The 19,767-nt window shown below is 39.7% G+C and overlaps 1 long non-coding RNA gene across 1 annotated transcript; it reads left to right on the top strand.

The window, feature by feature from the left end:
• The first annotated feature begins 3 nt into the window (after window positions 1–3).
• LOC122478686 lies at window positions 4–16,977 on the top strand. The gene is made up of 4 exons (XR_006296150.1): window positions 4–381; window positions 1,021–1,193; window positions 8,902–9,089; window positions 16,535–16,977. It is a non-coding gene; the product is annotated as an uncharacterized LOC122478686 (long non-coding RNA).
• The last annotated feature ends 2,790 nt before the right edge of the window (window positions 16,978–19,767 follow it).

Here is a 19,767-nt window from a genome sequence, read left to right as displayed (position 1 = left end):
AAGAAGAGCTTAATTCCCCTCCCCTTGAGTGTGACCCTCTTCTAACTCATAAAATAAAGTAAAAATGATGACATATGACTGAAGAGACTCTGTAATAAAAGGCATTATGGCTACCTTCATGTTCTCTCTCTCTCAGATCACTCACTTTGGGAGAAGCCAGCCACCATGTTGAGCCATCCTATGGAGAGGCCATGGAGTAAAGAACTTAGGCTGAAAGTCAATAGCTGTATGAGTGAGCCATCTCAGAAGGGGATCCTCTAGCCCCAGTCGAGCTTTTAGATGACTGCAGCCCTTGCACACATCTTGACTGAAACCTCATTCGAGATGCTGAGCTAGAAACATCCAACTAAGCTACCCTCAAATTCCTGACCCACAGAATTTGTGAGATAACATGTTTATTTTAAGACACTAAATTGGGAGTAATTTGTTACTCCAATAGGTAATTTCTAGAGGCTAGATTACTCTTACATAAGAAGGAGATAAGGAGACATAGAAGGAAAGATCTGGAAATGAGGAGTTAGGAGGAAAAAGAAGTGGAAAGAGGGTATAGTGAGGAGAATTTCAAAAGTGTTCCCTCATTTGGAGAGACAGGATGAGGTTAGGGCAGTGATATATGAAATGGGACTTTGGGACAGAGAGATGTTAAAAGGTTTATTCAAGAAATTTTTCTGTGTTATTTGGTATAAATCTCTCCCCTGTGTTCCTAAAAAACTTTAAATGAAGATCTACATATCTTTAAATAATAATAAATAATAATAATCCAACTTGCCCAGTGATTTAATGTGTCCTTGGGCTCATGAATGACTTATGTAAGTCAATGCTAGTAATTTTATCCTTCTTTACTAGACACTCAATTTCCCAGTTCTTCTTATTACTTGGAGCCATGGACAAAGTTCTGGCCAATGAGACATAAGGGGAAGTCTACTGGGAGCCCCTGGGAAATATTTTGCTTCCTGCTGAGTAGAGACACACACTTAAGAATTCACTAGCATTTCCCTGACCTTTCTTCCTATCTTACAGGTGTGTTGAAAAGTTGTATGAGGCCACTGTCTTGTGCCAGTGAGAAGCTAATTGTGATGATGGGAAGGCATCAGGCAGGGGTGGCTAAGCATAAGGACAGAAAGCACCTACAGCCATGGAGGCAGCCTGAGTGGTGGCATTGAACCTGGAGTGCCTTGTTCCAATCTCATTAGGTGAGAATATTAATGTTCTTTTTTGCTTAAGTCACTTAAGCTACAATTAGTATGGTTTTCTGTAATTTGTGTCAAAATCATTCCTAACCGATACTTAAGATGAATATTTTCTTAAAGATGGTGCCCTCAAGGGCACCTGGGTGGTTCAGTCGGTTGAGCATCCAACTTTGGCTCAGGTCATGATCTCATGGTTCATGATTGGAGCCCCACGTTGGGCTCTGTGGTGACAGCTCAGAGCCTGGAGCCTGCTTCAGATTCTGTCTCCCCCTCTCTCTCTCTCTGCCCCTCCCCTGCTTTTGCTCTGTCTCTGTCTCTCTCTCAAAAATAAATATTTAAAAACTTAAAAAAAAAAAAAGATGGTGCCCTCAAGCCGAGCCACATAATATGTGTGGACCTGAGACATACTTCCTGAGTTCAAAATCCCCTTCCACTTCATCTAGTAGCCCTCTAGCTAGGAAGTTACCTCAGTGCCTCAGTTTTTCATCTATAAGATGGAGATCATTCTACTTTCACCATAGGACTGTCATGACCATTAGTTGCCTTGCCCTAATTATTATACAACAAATATAAATTGTCATTATTTTAAGAGTTTAAAAACCAAAAATTCAGTATTCAAAATCTTCAGAAAACCACACAATCCACGGGGCACCTGGGTGGCTCAGTCAGTTGAACGTCCGACTTCGGCTCAGGTCATGATCTCACAGTTCGTGGGTTTGAGCCCCGCATCAGGCTCTGTGCTGACCACTTGCTCAGAGCCTGGAGGCTGCTTCAGATTCTGTGTCTCCTTCTCTCTCTGCCCCTCCCCCGCTCACGCTTTGTCTCACTCTGTTTCTTAAAAATAAATAAATGTAAAAAAAAACAAAAACAGAACAATCCTCACAAAATGTGAAGTTTATCAACTACGAATTTAGGGCCTGTGGATATTCCGCTAGTGTACATAATCATCATATTTTGGATGGATGTGAAGTGACTTCGGTTTTTAACTCTTCAATGAAGAAAATTTCAAATCTATACAAAAGCAAAGAGATACACTGAATCTCCATCTACCCATCACCCAATGTTAGCTGCTTATCAACAGATTTCCAATCTTGTTTAATTTTGTCACTTTCCCTGTAAACACTGAGTGACTTTTTTTTAAGTTTAAGACAGAGAGCATGAGAGAGAGAGAGAGAGAGAGAGAGAACCCAAGCAGGTTCCTCACAGCCAGCAGAGCCCAATGCGAGGCTCAATCACACAAAACATGAGATCATGACCTGAACCAAAATCCAGAGTTGGACACTCAGCTGACTGAGCTACCCAGGCAACCCCTAAGTAACTTTTTAAAATTCATTTATAAGTCACTTTAATTTCACAAAAAAATTAAATATGTGTATATATCTCTAGAACTAACAGCTTTTTTTTGTTTTTAATTTTTTTAACGTTTATTTATTTTTGAGACAGAGAGAGACACAGCATGAACGGGGGAGAGGCAGAGAAAGAGGGAGACACAGAATCGGAAGCAGGCTCCAGGCTCTGAGCCATCAGCCCAGAGCCCGACGCGAGGCTCGAACTCACGGACCGTGAGATCGTGACCTGAGCTGAAGTCAGATGCTTAACCGACTGAGCCACCCAGGCGCCCCACAGCTTTTTTTTTTTTAAGTTTTCCTATATTTGTTTTGAATGTAAGACCTCAGACTGAGATCTTAATGATGGCAGTTGAAAAAGTATGGATTTTGGAGCCATCTCTAGATTGGGTAAAAATTCCGGTTCCACCTCTCTCTAGCTATGTGATCAGAAGCACATCACTTACTTTCCTCTGGGCCTCAGTTTTTTCACCTGCAAAGAGGAGCAGACCAGCAGTCACTACCCACTTTCCAGGGTCACTTTGAGAAATAAATAGCAAAACAATGGTGAGTAATACCTATAATTTACTAAACAAGCCAGCCACTGCCCTAAGCACTTTTCTGGTAGTATTGTCAGTCCTTGGCACTTGGCACTTGCCTGGTGCCCAGCAAATGTCGCCTTTCAGTCCTTGGAGCAGGTTTTACTACAGTAAAGTTGACCAAGTGCTGGCGCTGGTTATGGCAGGCTGGTGAGACAAGGTAGTGCCTTACCAGACACAGTCCTCCACAAAGTGGGGGCAGCAGGGGTGGCTGAAGAAAGCCTTCTCGATTTACTAACCAGTCCAGTTTGTAGGGAAGATGACGGATGGAAAAGGAGGAAAGAATGAGGATAAAAGGGAGTGTAGAGTCAGGAAGAGACGAAAGTACCATGTTTTGTTTTGGTTTTTTTAACTGTTATTTTTAAAGTTTATTAATTTGTGAGTGAGAGAGAGAGCACGGGGGAAGGGGCAGAGAGAGAATCCCAAGCAGGCTCCCTGCGGTCAGGGTGGAGCCTGATAAGGGCTTGATCTCATGAACAGTGAGATCATGACCTGAGCCAAAATCAAGAGTTGGAGGCTTAACTAATTGAGCCACCTCTGAAGTACCACGTCTTTGTCTCTCTCCAGTGCTCTCACACATTGGCTTTTCTGGCTTCACACAGCCCCTCCCAGCAGTTATCACTCTGCACTTACCTTTGGGGCTCAGTAGCTGGAATGTCGGGATGGGATGGCGTAGAGAAGCAGACAGGTGACCTGAAGTTAGCCCCAGAGTGACCATGGCCCCATTGTTCAGGAAGACAGTTCCCAACACCCCCAAGTCCTCTGCAGTTCCCATTACTGTTTGATGGGCCTTTATACATTTAGTCTGCAAACAGGGCTCCCTCAGATGGGCCCATTAGAAGAGTCCTTACCACCTCAAGGGGTATGAAGGCTGCCTGACCTTGCAAACCCAGACATTTTCCAGAAAAGGCTCAGAAGAGCGATAAGCTGGGAACGGATTCGAACAGTTAGGAAGGAGTGATTCTAAAATCAATGTTTATTAGCAAAGCTTTCCCTTTTTTTTTCTGTTTCTCTCTCCAGAAGACTTTGTGTCTGAACTGGGCTTCAAATTCAAAGTAGGAAATCTACTAATTCTTCTCAAAGGGGTCTGTGGATTCATAACAATCAAGTGCTTGGGTGGCTCAGTCGGTTGAGCATTTCACTTTGGCTCAAGTCGCAATCGAACAGTTCAAACGGTTCAAACCTACATCAGGCTCTGTGCTGATAGCTTCAGATTCTGTGTCTCCCTCTCTCTCTGCCTCTCCCCCACTTGCTCTCTCTCTCTTTCTCTCTCTTTCAAAAATAAACATTAAAAAAAATGTTTTTTAAGTAGGAGATGAATTTAAAATGCATATTCCCAGGTCCTGCCTCCAGAATTCTAATTCAGAGGGATCAAGAATCAGCTGTTAAAAAGTAAGTGCCCAAATGATTGTCTTTCAGGTGTTTTTGGACGTTTCTCCAAAACTGGCCTAAAGACCATTGCATCAGATGAGTCCCCGGAGTCTTGTGAAAAATACAAAGTCCGTAGATATCCTGAATTTTAATCTGCAGGGGCAGACTTGGTTGGGGGAGGATGAAGAAGGAAGTCCAGGATTCTGCATTTTATTTTTTTTTTAATTTTTTTTAACGTTTATTTATTTTTGAGACAGAAGAGAGACAGAGCATGAACAGGGGAGGGGCAGAGAGGGAGGGAGACACAGAATCTGAAACAGGCTCCAGGCTCTGAGCTGTCAGCACAGAGCCCGACGCGGGGCTCGAACTCATGGACCGTGAGATCATGACCTGAGCTGAAGTCAGATGCTTAACCAAGCAAGCCATCCAGGCGCCCCTGGGATTCTGCATTTTAAAGAGACTTCCCAGGTGAAGGTTTACTCCTGAATTTTAAGAACCACCCACCTAAGGAATAACAAAATGTTCTCTTAGATGGGCTGTGGCCTGGAGGACCTACTTCTGCTGAATCTCATGAAGCTACTTTGGGTGTATGTTCATGAGGAAACCACAACCCCAAGAACTCAACTAAAGGAATGAGAAAAAGACAAGGTACTGAGAATAGGAATTAAGTAATAACCAACAATGGTTCCACATCAAAGAATTTTTATAAAGTCTCTCCAGTAGGAACACTGCAACACATTGGTCCTCTATTCATCCATACTTGGCCTGCAGTGCAAATTTTCTTACATGTAGATGCTCTATAAATACCCATTAAGTTGACTTGAATGTATTCCCTTTGGAGAGCCATACTTTCAACAAGGACTTCCATAATTTTTTCCTAGTGGTGTTTGGATAAGCATACATGTATGTACAGGCAAGGGGCAGAGAGGTGATGGTGAACAAAAGTGGGTTTGATAAAGTAAGGAAGATAAAACTTAATGAGTTGCTAAGCAGACTTCAGTTGTAAGTTAGGGAAAGCATAACTACAAGTTCTAATTTGGGTTTACTTCCTCTTTTGCTGCAGAATCTTAAGCAAGCTACTTTCATTTCTCTCTCTCTCTTTTTTTTTAAGGAATATGCCTTGTGGAATTATTTTAAGAAGTAAGTAATCAGAGATTGGAAAGCACCTTTTCCTCTTAGCCAAAATTGTGAAGAGAATCTCCACCATCTGGCATCTAGGCCAGTTCAATGAGACAAGTAGTTTCTTTCTTTCTTTCCTTCTTTCTGTAAACTAAAGATCATTTAGTAGATGTTTATTGAGGATTCATTATGTGCTAGAAGCTATGACTTCTGGGATAGCAAACAAGATACGGTTACTACCTACTATTATTGAAGAAGTGAGGAAATCAAGTGAAAAGTAGAAGTTGAAGGATCAGGGAAAAATCACTGGCCAGCCTTCCTTTAGTGCTGGCAGAGGTGGGCAACATGAAGCTTGCAAATTCATCTGGGAATCCAGGTGCTTCAGCTATCAGAGTGGAACAGCCCAGCCTAGAGTCACTTCTGGTCAACAGGGCCTGCACTTGACAAGAGTCTGGTATGGGGTAGGAGGGAACAAGAACATACAGAACGTGCCACCAGTGTGGTAGAGAGTGGGCACAACTGAGATAGGCAAACCTCTCTGTGTGTTTCCTCCAGAGCATGGCTGCTCTTTCCCTACTACCTACCAAATCGCATGCTAGCTTCTTTTTTTTTTTTTTTTTTTTTTCCAACTCTAATGCAAATCACACAAGGAAGGGAATTCTGGAAACTGTAGTTCTAATTTGTCCAAAGTAACACCATATATATAAGGAGCTGGGTTGAGAAGTGATGAAAGTTGACCAAGAGGCCAATGCATGGTTAGAGGTGACATAATCAGGATGCCTGGTGGCTCAGTCTGTTGAGCATCTGGCTCTTGATTTCAGCTTAGGTCATGATCCCAGGGTCATGGGATCAAGCCCCATGTTGGGCTCCATGCTGAGCATGGAACATGCTCTCTCTCTCTCCCTCTGCCCCCCACCCCCACTCACACTTTCTCTTTCTTTCTCTCTCTCTCTCTCTCTCTCTCTCAAATAAAAAAATTTAAAGGTGACACAGTCAATGCAAAGATTCTGAGCAAAAGTGCTTATTGTGATCCCAAGCTGTTTGAGACTCCTCAGGACTTCTCAAAGTCCTGTGTCAGCACTAGAATTGTCCCACTTAGAGCAAACTGGTTGCATAAAGGGAAGTCAGCTCATAAATGTAAGTCTGATACCCCAACACAGTGACCACAGGTGCAACAATTACAGATGATCACCGAGTTTTTATCTCAGTGTGACACAACAGCTATTAACAATTACTTTAAGATTTATTTTTTTTATCAGATTCAGGTTTACAAGGTATATAATGCTTATCTGTTCAAATATTTATCAATGCTTACTTTACATCACACAGAAGAAGTGAAACATCTGACTAGTCTCTGCACGAACTGGACACACGCCCTTCTACCTGTTCTTGCATACAACACCTCAGATTTCCTACCCAAGCATACCAGATTCCCCACAAGGTATACAATAAATAAAACCTGGTGATAAGGGGGAGAAAAAGAGGCTTTGAGACACAAGCCCTCAGGTTTCATAGCCCTGCTCCAGAAGGATTGGTCATAACTCCTTAAATTAAGATGATGTAGTTAAAAATAGCAGAACTTCCAGGGAACTAGTTTAAATAAATAGGAGGATTTAAAATGAGGAGACTTGCTTATCTCACAAGACACAAGGGCAAGGAATGCAGCCAGCCCTCAGACAAGAGCTGAAATCAAGAAGTAGAAAGCCAACCCTCTCTCTCTGCCCCTCCACCGCTTGTGCTCTGTCTCTGCCTCTCAAAAATAAATACATGTTAAAAAAAAATTTTTTTTTAATGAGGGGGGTCTCCTAGGTGACTCAGTTGGTTAAGCGTCCAACTTCAGCTCAGGTCATGATCTCACGGTTTGTGGGTTCAAGCCCCGTGTCAGGCTCTGTGCTGACAGCTCAGAGCCTGGAGCCTGCTTAAGATTCTGTGTCTCCCTCCCTCTCTGCTCCTCCCTCACTTGTGCCCTCTCTCTCTCTCTCTCTCTGCCTCTCAAAAATGAATAAAGGTTAAAAAATTTTTAAAAAATAAAAAGAAGTAGAAAGCCAGGAACACTCCACTCCATCTCATTGTCTGCTTTCTCTTCTGCATTTGCTCCTTCTCCCTGCAAACTGATTTCTCTGTTCCTCAAAGCACAAGATGGAATGCAGCTGCCCCTCTTGAGTTGGAAGTGATAGTTTGAAGCAAATGGAGACTGCCTTTCTTTCAGTCCTAATACCAAATAGGGAGAGAATCTGATTCAGTATTCTCTCCTTGGACCAATTAGCCTTGGTGGTAATGGGAAATCAGGAAGGCTTCAGTACAAACCCGCAGCCAGGAGAACTAAATGACTTCCTAGGGAGACTCCAGAAGTCAAGCCTACTCTTCGACTTCCTACAGTGACTAGAACAGCAGGAGCCAATGCAAAGTCAGAAACCTAATAATATGAGCATTGGGGACACTGTAATCAAATCAGGATTAATGAAATAGAATATGTCCAAGAGTGTAGCACACACTGTTGATTCCCTTCCAAAACCATTTCCCTACTTCCTTGCTGTTGCACCTCTAGTTTTGTTCAGGTATCTAAGCTCCTCCATTTGGTCATGTGCTTGTGTGCCAGTTACTTCCAAAGCTCTTAAAGGTGAATCCTGATTAAACCAACCAAGGTAGTACCATTCCCTTTATCTCTGATTTAGGCTTGGGCATGTGATATATATTCTCACCAATGAAACATGAGGTAAAATCAACTGGGTGTTTCTGAGAAAGGTTTCTTTATTCCTAGAAAAGATATCAATGAAGAGATTATCTTTTCCTCCTTTATACTTTCATGTATCTGGATATTGGATACAACCTGGAATTGCTCTCGCCATCTTAGGACCATAAGGAGAACTAACCTAAGGGACAAAAGAGAAGGGAAAAGTCTGGGGTCAATGGTAACATAAGTTATCAATGAATTAACTCTCCTTGGAGCCATTCTGCATTTGGACTTCTTGTATGAGATAAATTTTATTTTTTTAAGCCACTTCAAGTTGATTTTCAACTGCAGCTGAAGGCAGCCCAACCAAAACAGGGGATATGGTGGGAATTAAGGTGAAAAAGACAAGCAGATAAGATCCCACATACAGAAACAGGAGTCGGAATGAAGTCAGACTTCTCAGCAACAACCATGAAAGCTAGATGATGAAATTTTGAAGGAAAAGATTTTCCAATATAGAATTTTCAGACCAGCCAAATTATCATTTAAGTATGAAAGTAGAATAGGAATATTTTAATACACAAAAGGTCTCAAAAATTATACCTGCACTGAATTCTTTATAGGAAACCAGAAAGAATGTGCTTCTTCAAAATGAGGGAGTAAACCAAAAAAGAGAAAGACATGGAATCCAGTACACAAGAACCTCCCTTAGGAGAGGAAGACATGAAGTACAGTAGACAAGACATCCTTCAAAAAAGGAAGACATGGAATCCAGTAGACAAGACCAGACCTCTATCACGAGGGAAGACAGGTATAGTAAATAAGACCTTCATCATGGGAAGTGAAGAAGGAAGATAATCATGGGCAAACTTTGAGGGCACTTCTCTAAGGGGCAAAGCACCTTTGGCATCTGGCACAATGTGTGGACAGGAAAGATGTAAATGTGGGTGTGTGTACTAAAAGAGTGAAATTTTCAGTAGGAGAAAGTCCATAGATACCTAAATTTTTTATTGTTTTTTTATTTTAATTCCAGTATACTTAACATACAATGTTTTGTTAGTTCCAGGTGTCTAAGATAGTGATTCAACAATTCTATACATTACGCAGTGCTCATCATAAGTATATTCTTAATCTCCTTTACCAGTCACCCATCTCCCCACCCACCTCTCCTCTGGAAACCATCAGTTTGTTCTCTATACTTAAGATTCTGTTTCTTGGTTTGTCTCTCTCTCTCTCACTCTCTCTTTTTTCCTTTTGCTCGTTTTGTTTCCTAAATTCCACATATGAGTGCAACCATAGTATGTATCTTTCTCTAACTGACTTATTTCTCTTAGCATAATACTCTGTAGCTCCAACCATGTTGTTGTAAATGGCAAGATTTCATTATTTTTTTATGGCTCAATAATATTCCATTATAGCAGGTGTCCCTTTGAATTAGTGTTTTCATATTTTGGGGGTAAATATCCAGTAGTGCAATTACTAGATAGCAGGTAGTTCTATTTTTAATTTTTTGAGGAACTTCCATACTGTTTTCCACAGTGGCTGCACCAGTTTACATTCCCACCAACAATGCCTGAGGGTTCATTTTTTTCCACGTCCTCACCAACGTTGTTTTGTTTTGTTTTGTTTTGTTTTGTTTAATTCTTGAGAGAGAGGGAAAGTGCACAAATAGGGGTGAGACAGAGAGAGGGAGAGAGAATCTTAAGCAGGCTTCATGCCTGGCACAGAGCCCAACACAGGGCTCGATCTCATGACCATGAGATCATGACCTAAGCCAAAATTAAGAGTTGGATGCTTAACCGACTAAGCCACCAGGTGCCTGTCTTGTGTTTTTTTATTTTAGCCATTCTGACAGGTGTGAGGTGGTATCTCATTGTGGTTTTGTTTCGTATTTCCCTGATGACAAGTGATGATGAGCATCTTTTCATGTGTCTGTTGGCCATCTGGATGTCTTCTTTGGAAAAATGTCTGTTCATGTCTTCTGCCCATTTTTTAATTGGATTATTTGTTTTGGGAGTGTTGAGTTGTGTAAATTATTTAGATATTTTGGATACTAACCCTTTATTGGATATGTCATTTGCAAATATCTTCTCCCATTCAGCAGGTTGTCTTTAATTTTGTTGATTATTTCTTTGGCTGTACACAAATTTTTTATGTTGAAAAAGTCCCAGTAGTTTAGTTTTTCTTTTATTTCTCTTGCCTCAGAAGACATATCTAGAAAAATGATGCTATGGCTAGTGTCAGAGACATTACTGCCTACGCTGTCTTCTAGGATTTTTATGGTTTCAAGTCTCACATTTAGGTCTTTTTTTTTTTAACTTATTATTTATTTATTTATTTATTTATTTTGAGAGAGAAACAGATCGAGCAGTGGAGGGTTAGAAAGAGAGGGAGAGAGAGAATCCCAAGCAGGCTCCACACAGTCAGCCCAGAGCCTGATTTGGGGCTCGAATTCATGAACCACAAGATCATGACCTGAGTTGAAACCAAGAGTCGGACACTCAATCAGCTGAGCCACCCAGATGCCCCCACATTTAAGTCATTAATCAATTTTGAGTCTATTTTTGTGTATGGTATAAGAAAGTTGTCCAGTTTCATTCTTTTGCATGTAACTGACCAGTTTTCCCAACACCATTTGAAGAGACTGTCTTTTTCCCTTTGGACATTCTTTCTACTTTGTCTAAGACTAATTGACCATATAATTGTGAGTTTATTTCTGGGTTTTCTATTTTGTTCTATTGATCTATGTGTCTGTTTTTGGTGCCAGTACTGTGTAATGTTTTGATTACTACAGCTTTGTAATATAACTTGTAGTCCGGAACTGTGATACCTCCAGTTTTGTTTTTCTTTTTCAAGATTGCTTTGGCTATTTAGGGTCTTTTTGTGGTTCCATACAGATTTTAGACTGTTTCTTCAAGTTCTGTGAAACTGCTATTGGTATTTTGATGAGGATTACATTAAATCTGTAGATTGCTTTGGAGAGTATAGACAGTTTAACAATATTTGTTCTTCCAATCCATGAGCATGAAATGTCTTTCTGTTTCTTTGTGTTGTCTTCAATTTCTGTCATCAATGTTTTATAGTTTTCAGAGTGCAGGTCTCTCACCTCTTTGGTTATGTTTGTTCCTAGGTACTTTTTTATTTTTGGTGCAGTTGTAAATGGAATTATTTTCTTTACTTCTCTTTCTGCTGTTTCATTATTAGTGTGTAGAAATGCAACAGATTTCTGTACATTGATTTGTATCCTGTGACTTTACTAAATTCATGTATCAGTTCTAGCAGTTTTTTGGTTTTCTATATATAGTATCATGTCGTCTGCAAATAGTAAAAGTTTTACTTCTTCCTTACCGATTTGGATGCCTTTTATTTCTTTTTATTGTCTGAATGCTGTGGCTAGGACTTCCAGTACTGTGTTGAATAAAAGTGGTGAGAGTAGACATCATTGTCTTGTTCCTGATTTTAGGGGGAAAGCTCTCAGTTTTTCCCCATTGAGTATGATGTCAGTTGTGGGTTCTTCATACAAGGCCTTTATTATGTTGAGATATGCTCCCTCTAAACCTCCTTCATTTAGGATTTTTATCATGAATGCATGTTGTACTTTGTCAAATACTTTTTCTGTATCTATTGAAATGATCATATGGTTTTCATCCTTTCTTTTATTGATGTGATATATCATGTTGATTTGTGAATATTGAACCACCTTTGCATCCTGGAAATAAATCCCACTTGATAATGGTGAGTGATTTTTTAAATGTATTATTGTATTCCGTGTACTAGTATTTTGTTGAGGATTTTTGCATCTATGTTCATCAGAGATACTGGCCTTTTTTGTGGTATCTTCATCTGTTTTTGCTCTAAGGGAATGCTGGCTTTGTAGAATGAATTTGGAAGTTTTCCTTCCTTCCTTTCTATTTTTTAGAATAGTTTGAGAAGAACAGCTATTAACTGTTCTTTATTTTTTTTATTTAAAAAAATTTTTTTAATGTTTATTTATTTTTGAGAGAGAGACAGAGCATGAGTGGGGGAGGGGAAGAGGGCGAGGGGACATAGAATCCGAAGCAGGCTCCAGGCTCTGAGCTATCAGCACAGAGCCTGACACAGGGCTTAAACCCATGAGATGTGAGATCGTGACCTGAACTGAAGTCAGATGCCCAACCAACTGAGTCACCCAGGTGCCCCAGCTGTTCTTTAAATGTTTGGTAGAATTGGGCTGTAAAGCTGTCTGGTCCTAGACTTTTGTTTGTTGGGAAAATTTTTAATTGAGTAGCAACTTAAGCATTTTATTTAGAAATGAGGAGGAAGATATGAAAATAATCAACAAGAGTGAAAGTCGTAGCCTGCAAGGAGAAGGAAATTGTGATGGACAGGAGACTGATCCACACTCTTTGTTTTGCTATGGACATTTTAAACTATGACTTAAAACATTTTAATGACAGGATATAAAAAGAAACAATCATTGCAAAAGGAAAAGGAAGGAAGGCTTAGGTGAAAAGTGTAGATAGAAATGTGAAATATGAAAAATAAAATTAAAAAAAAGAAATGTGAAATATGGTCCCAAGGAATAGGGAGTGAATGAATGGCCTCTGTTGGTTGTAGCTGGTTGCATAGCAGGAGGTCCTTGAATGCCATCTAAGGAAGGCAAGTTTTATCATGGAAGAAATAGGATTTAAGGAGTTTCAGTGTGGGCAGATTAATCCTTGGAAAAATGGAACTTCCTATGTGGCAGGATAGGGGTGGTTTGGAGATGTAATAACTAGGGACAAGAAGACCAGTTACAAAGTTTTTCACAAAGTAACCAAGTTAGAATGGAAGGCTGGAACCAGAGTGGTGGTGAAGAGAAGCAGAACAACTATGGGGAAACTGAGAAGAAAAGGCATGATGACTTATTAGATGTAAGCACTATTGAGGGAGGAAGGAAACAGAAGACTCTGGTTTGAGCAGTAGGGAGATCCCAGTGGCAGCCCACTTCCATAGGAATTTCCCCAGCTAGTTAGTTCTGTGAAATGAAATCAAATTGGCATAATTCCTATCATCCCACCCCATGTGGCACCCCACTCTTCGGACTATCCAACACATGGGTCAGATCTCGTATCACAAATTTTATTAATAGGCAGAATTAACACAAAAGCATTACACATTAATTTCATAGCTGGTATACGGGACTGAAAAGCCCCTGGAACTCCACCAAATTCCTGGCCTTCTGGGCTTAGATGAAGATTTTGGAAAGTTTTCAGAGTCTTTTTGTTTTTGTTGATTTCTGTGATTTATTTTCACTACTACAATATGCCTTCCTGGTGTTCCCAGTAAGAATACTAAGTGCTCACAACGTGCCAGGCATTTGACTTACTTTTTCCCTTTTTATTTTCTATTGTTCTATTTACAAATGAGGAGCTGAGGCTGAGAAATGTTAAGGAACCTGTTGTCAATACATCACTTAGCTGTTAAATCCAGAACTGAGATCCAACTCAATCTTGGTGTGGATCCAAAGCTTGGTCTCCAAGCCACTACAGGCCCCTGTGCCCCCATTGTAAATGGCCCCACTCTGCCTTCCTGAAATGAACAGTCTCCCAATATTCAATGCCCACCTTTATCCTTATGTAAGCTGCTTCATCGGCTCTCAGAATGATATTTAGAAACCAAGATCTGGGGACTGTTTTTGCTCATTACTATTGAGATGTCACTGCTTCCAAGTTCCTTCAGGAGGTATTTCTAATCAATACATGTGTGTACATATGTATTTATGCATGAATGGACATGTGTATGTGAATACATATATGTAAATGCATGTACATTTCTATATTGATCTTTTTATATTAAAAACTATGAGTTTACACCAATACTTCCAATTCTAATCCACCACAAATTTCATTCTAGTTTTCTTCCTTTCTATACTTTTTTTTTTTTTTTTTTTTTTTTTTTTAGAGAGCACACACATGAGCAGAGAAGGGGGCAGAGGGAGAGAGGGGATTTTAAGCAGGCCCCACACTCAACACAGAGCCCAACATGGGCTTGATCCCACGACCCTGGGGTCATGACCTAAGTCAAAATCAAGAGTCAGATGCTCAATGAACTGAGCCACCCAGGCGCCTCTCTTCATTTCTATACTTTTAATCCATTCTCCAATTGTGGGAACCTGGCCCTTGTTATCCTTAACATTTTATCAATATTCCTGAATATAATCAATCTCCCATTACCTCCACTGCCCTCCCCCCCACCCCCACCCCATGCAGATACCCTTCTCATCTCACTTCTATACAAATACTCTATTCCAGGCTACTGTACTCTCAGTATCAAAGCCCTCTCATGCCATTTGGGCTCTCAAGTGCACTGAGCCGCCCCGGCATGAATGCCCTTTATTGTCTATTCAGGTTCTGACTCTCCACACCAGGATGCTCCCATGTGTGGTTGCCTTCCTTCCTTTTTTGGGCTCCAGCACCCAATTCTGAATCATCCCCATGCATGGATATTCCCCTAGTTTCTCTGGGTTCTAACCTTTCACATTTGGCCACCCCTGAGTAGAGGTCCTTCTCATCTTATTCAGGCTCTGATGTCCCATGCTTGTGAGTCATTTTTTTTTTAAACATTCTTATGACTCACCTGAAGTACTTGTGAGATCTTATGTATAAAAGAAACAAAGGTAAGCTTGAGATAAGCTTTTGTACCAAGTACCAGGTTTAAAAGCAACAAGTGTAGCAAATAAACAAAAAATTAAAAATAAGTTGTACACCTGAAGTCAACTATACTCAAAAAAAATAATTAAAAAAAAAAAAAGCAACAAGGGTAGCATGTTAAAAATCAAGTGACCAACGGAAAAAATGAATAAATTGGACTTCAAAAATTTTAAATTTGTGCTTCAAAGGACACTATCAAGAAAGTGAAAAGACAATTGCTTATATATAATATATAAGCTTTATATATATATATATGTGTGTGTGTGTATATATATTTAATAGACCTTCTTCCAGTGAAGATGTACAAATGGCCAACAAGCATATGAAAAGATGCTCAACATCATTAGCCATTAGGGAAATACAAATCAAAACCATGAGATACCACGTAACACCTACTAGTATGGCTGTAATATTTTAAAAGACAGATAATAAAAAGATCACGCTAAGGTGTGGAGATATTGGAACTTCGGTGAAAGTGATACAGCTACTTAGCAAAATAGTCTGGCAGTTCCTCAAAAAGTTACACAGTGTTACTATTTGACCCAGCAATTCCACCCTTGAATATATACCCAAGAGAAATGAAAATATATTTCCACCTAAAAACAGTCCCCAAAGCTAGAAACAATCCAAAAATCCATCAATGAGTGAGTGGGTGATATATCTATATCTGAAATATGATATATCTATACAATGGAATAGTATTCCATCGTATACTATTGAATGCTATTCAACCATAAAAAAGAAGTACAAATACATGTAACAACATGGATGTACCTTAAAACATTATGCTAAATGAAAGATGCCAGTCACAAAAGATCACATATTATATTATTTTATTTATATTAAATGTCCAGAATACAAAGATCTATAGAGACAAAAAAATAGTTAGTGGTTGCCTAAGGCTGGTGGGGATGGGGGAATTGAGGGGAGAGGGAATGATAGCTAAAGGATGTAGAGTTTCTACATGTATGTAGGGCACTTGGGTAGCTCAGTTGTTTAAGTGTGGACTCTGGATTTTGGCTCATGTTATGATATCACGGTTTGTGAGATTGAGCCCCACGTCAGGCTCTGCACTGACAGCACGGAGCCTGCTTGGGATTCTCTCTACCCCTCTCTCTCTGTCCCTACCCCACTCACACTCTCTCAAAAATAAATAAATAAACTTAAAAAAATAATAAAATAAAATTGATGGTGATAATGGTCGCACAACTCTGTAAATTACAAAAACTATTGAATTGTGCATTGTAAATGAGTGAATTGTATGGTATGAACTATATCTGAATAAAGTCATTTAAAAAAAAAGTTCTCTGTCTGATCAGGAGGTGAGGAAGAGGCTTTACCAACTTGCAAGTTACTCTTCTTACACAACCCTATCTCTCATATACCCAGCCATCCTTGAATTCAAGTCAGGGCCCTCCCCAGGGGCTAATCACCAGGTCTCTGCAATGGTCTCTGGCTCCTGCAATGTTTTTGTATATATTTTCTTGTCAAAATGAACAATAAAGACAAAAGAAAAGGAAAAGATATAATAAATATCTATTCTTTTTCTCTACCACAAACTTCTTCTTCTCCTTTTTTATTTCAGAGCCCTGTATTTCCTTGGGAAACTACCCCACCCCACTTTTAGTACTCATTGTTTGGGTGCACCTGACCACGCCCCAAGTTCAAGAAATGATCACATGCTATTGGCTTACACTGATCAACATAAGTACCACCATAAGTAGCAATAATTCTGGCTACGGTGATTGGCGCAAGGATGAAAGAAGGAATCAAGTTAACCCAAACAGCATATATCCCAAAACCTTTGGGAGAGTTTATAGCAAAAGAAGTGTTTTCCATCTTGGGACTGTGAAGACATAAGCCTGAAACTCCTGGGAACAGATGGGGCACACCTGACCCAATGAACAGAACAAGGAGATGGAGCAAGACAGCTTCCTAAAACCTATTCCGAGCATCTGAATTCAGCCATGCTAGATGTTACATCTACTCATGGATTTTAAATCTACAAGAGGTAATAATTCCCCCTCCTCTCTTTGTTTTGCTGTTTTGTCTGATCCTGTTTGGATTGAGGTATCTATAATGTGTGAAAGAAAGAATACTCCCAGATACAGACATTTACCAAAGTCAACTATAATAGGAAGGAGGATGTCCAAGTGGGAGAAACTGAGAAATGGGAGGTTGAGCTCTATATTTATTTCATAATAAATATGAAATATTTATTTCATATTTCATAAAGCTCCACTTTATGGAGCTGAGAATACTAAGGCTCATGGTCACACTTAGTTAATGAAAGAACTATGACTTAAACTCAGGTCTTCTGACTACAAACTCAATTCCCTTTATAGCACTCTGCCACAAAATTACTACACATAACTACATAATACAAAGCAGTGTATATGTGTATACATTTATACATTTATACCCACTTCCGCTATCTCCTCCAGACTCTGAGACAGCAGCATAAGGGAGAGTTGGATAGGAGTCTGTCAATGGTAACCTCCCAAATATCTTCTATGTGATCCTTCCATCCCCACTGTCACTGTCTGTGGTTAGCTCTCACCTCCCAAGTTCCTTGCTGAAAAAAATTGTACATTTTCTTCTATTAATACATATTTTCATCTTTCATATTTATGCTCTTAAATAATCTTTAGTTTACCTCTGTACATAATGTTAGGAAGAGATCCAGTTTTATTGTTTCCATATGGCAACTTAGTTTCTTATCTATTTCTGTGTTAACAACATCCAGTATTTCTTATTGCATCTTTGTAATATGCCCTAATATCTGATAAAGCAAGACCTACTTTTTATTCTACTTTTCTAAGGTTGACTTAGCTATTTATGGACTTTTACTCTTCTCTGTGAGTAAGTTAACAAATTCCTCAAAATTTTCGACTAAAATTTTGATGGAATCTACATTGAATTTATTGGTTAATTTGGGAAAGTTAGTATCTTTTTAATAAGTTATCCCAGGAGCGCCTGGGGTGGCTCAGTCAGTTAAGCGTCTGACTCTTGGTTTTGGCTCAGGTCATGATCTCATGGTTTGTGAATTTGAGCCCCTCATCAGATTCGCTGCTGTCAGCTCAGAGCCCACTTTGAATCTTCTGTTCCCCTGTCTGTCTGCACCCCCCCCCCCCGCTCATGGTCTCTCAAAAAATTAAAATAATAATAATAATATTATTATTATCCCACCCAAATGCATGGAATATCTTCCCACTTGTTCAGATCATCCTCTGGTTCTAGGTCATTTATCACAGTTTGACATTTTTCTCCATAAGTATATTGCTGCTAAATTAAATGGTGTCTTTTCTTAAATTGTATCTTATAGTTTACTGTTTTTGATGTAGAGAAATGAAACTAATTTGTGTATGCTGTGTTGGTATCAGAAACATTGTTCAACTCTATTATTCTAAGTTCATAATTTGATTCTGTTGGTTGTTCTCTATAGATGATTATATTATCTGGAAAAATATTACAGTTTTATCTCTTATATCCCATCAGCTTTTTTTTTTCTTTCCTAATACCATTGATCAAGACAGTAATATCATCAGTAATATTGGACAGTGTTTTCTTTTTCCTGATCTCAAAGGAATATTTTTTTTTAATTTTTTTTTAAATTTTTTTAACGTTTTTTTTTTTTTAATTTATTTTTGAGACAGAGAGAGACAGAGCATGAACGGGGGAGGGGCAGAGAGAGAGGGAGACACAGAATTGGAAGCAGGCTCCAGGCTCTGAGCCATCAGCCCAGAGCCCGATGCGGGGCTCGAACTCACGGACTGCGAGATCGTGACCTGAGCCGAAGTCGGCCGCCCAACCGACTGAGCCACCCAGGCGCCCCTCAAAGGAATATATTTAAGATTTCTCCATTTGTTTTCATGTTCACTGTTAAGTAATTATATACCACACATTAAATTAATTATACTTTAAAACTTGGGTAGAAATTGGAATGCCTGCCTGGCTCATTTGGGAGAGCATGTAACTCTTGATTTCAGGGTTATGAGTTCAAGCCCTATGTTGGTATAGAGATTACTTTAAAAAAAAAAAAAACAACAACTTTGGGTAGAAATTATCTGTATAACCATGTAGGCCTTGAGACTTTGTTATGTTTTGTTTAATCCTTATCGATCTTTTCCAGTTCCCACTTTCTTCTTGCATTATTTTTGCAGTTTTGTGTTTCTTGGGTTTTGTCCATTTCATTTAGTCTAAATTTATTTTATTTTAAATTTATTTATTCATTTTGAGGAGGGGGTGAGAGAGAACCAGTGGGAGAGGTCAGAGAGAGGGAGACAGAGGATCTGGAGTGGGCTCTATGCTAACAGCAGAGAGCCTGAAGCAGGGCTGCAACTCATGAAACATGAGATCATGACCTGAGCCAAAGCTGGACGCTTAACTGACTAAGCCCTTCATTTAGGTTTTAAAATGTATTTACCTACAGGAGTGCTTGGGTGGCTCAGTTGGTTAAGCATCTGACTCTTAAATTTGGCTCAGGTCATCTCTTCCTCTTTCTCTGCCCCTCCCCCATTAACACTCTCTCTCTCAAAAATAAATAAATAAGAACTTAAAAAAATGTATTTATATATACTTATTCATAATATTATTATTTTTTTTTAATTTTTTTTTTCAACGTTTATTTATTTTTGGGACAGAGAGAGACAGAGCATGAATGGGGGAGGGGCAGAGAGAGAGGGAGACACAGAATCAGAAACAGGCTCCAGGCTCTGAGCCATCAGCCCAGAGCCTGACGCGGGGCTCGAACTCACAGACCGCGAGATCGTGACCTGGCTGAAGTCAGACGCTTAACCGACTGCGCCACCCAGGCGC

Source organism: Prionailurus bengalensis, chromosome B1 (genome assembly GCF_016509475.1).
Source record: "Prionailurus bengalensis isolate Pbe53 chromosome B1, Fcat_Pben_1.1_paternal_pri, whole genome shotgun sequence".
NCBI classification, from domain to species: domain Eukaryota; kingdom Metazoa; phylum Chordata; class Mammalia; order Carnivora; family Felidae; genus Prionailurus; species Prionailurus bengalensis.
The sequence above is the reverse complement of the archived record's forward strand: the minus strand, read 5'-3'. Positions and strand labels throughout refer to the sequence as shown.